This window comes from Buceros rhinoceros, unplaced genomic scaffold (assembly GCF_000710305.1).
Source record: "Buceros rhinoceros silvestris isolate BGI_N320 unplaced genomic scaffold, ASM71030v1 scaffold8145, whole genome shotgun sequence".
NCBI classification, from domain to species: domain Eukaryota; kingdom Metazoa; phylum Chordata; class Aves; order Bucerotiformes; family Bucerotidae; genus Buceros; species Buceros rhinoceros.
Window position 1 is genome coordinate 17,994 of NW_010411111.1, and position 1,061 is coordinate 19,054.

A 1,061-nucleotide genomic window follows, 5' to 3' on the forward strand; every position below is an offset into this window, starting at 1 on the left:
AGCACGCTCTGAACAGAGGGGAGCGGTAATGGCAGGAAACAGATACGGTATTAAAAAACCAGAGAGCAGTGTTTTGCTTGCAAAGAAGAGAACGCTAGCTCTTGCATCACAAGAAGGGGTGGAACAAATCCAGGGAAGAAAGCCTGCGCAGACAAAAATGAACAAAGGTGATAACCAAGGGCCACACGTCAACGGCAGGAACCTAGATGGGTGTAACAGCATCATCCCCCTGAGATCTAAACACACAACGGGAGGGGAAAACAGTTCCTCATCTGTCAAAGGGGGCTGAAAGCACAGACACGTAGGTCACAGAGAACCCCGTGGAAGTCACACTCAGCTCCTGTGAGCACCAGGCTACTTGTACCACCAGAGCATCCCTCCAACTCTCACAAGTCTTTAACTGACGGATGAACAGATCTGACATCCACAGAACGGGCGTGTGTATGACAGGCACTGAAATTCATGGTGTGGCAACTCCCATCCTCCTCTGCACGTGAAAACAATGTAAACTTTATCCGTGAAGTTTCACCAGCCATCACAAGAGTAGTACGCTCCTGAACTGAACCGGAACTGGTACGAGACGTGTTGAGGGACGAGCCCCTCCACACAAACCACGCACACCCGCAGCGCTTACTCTGCTTAGAAATCCTCACCTCAGGGTTTCAGAAAGATCATCTGCATAAGGAACAATTTACCCGATCTGGTGAAATTTATCCTTTTTTGTTTGATCTCTACGGTTATAATAATAAAAAAAAAAAAAAGAAAAAAGATGGAACTTTGACAAAGTGAACACGTAATTTTCCCAGCGCCTCTCAGAAGTTATCTCCTATGGTTCAGTGGAGCTGCTGGGATAGATGAGCCTTGTCAAGTTAGCGCTGAAGGGTAGCCGCATTCGGGGGGGAATACGCATTTATTTGTTTATCGGAAACCACAGCTCCTCGCTTTCAGCTGGAGACGTGGCAGGGGGCAGAACGAGGTCTGTCTTCTCCACCGAGCATCCTCTGCAGCAGGGGCCTAACAAAGGCGGCTGCACTCACCGCTGCCCGCCTCAGCGAAGGGCA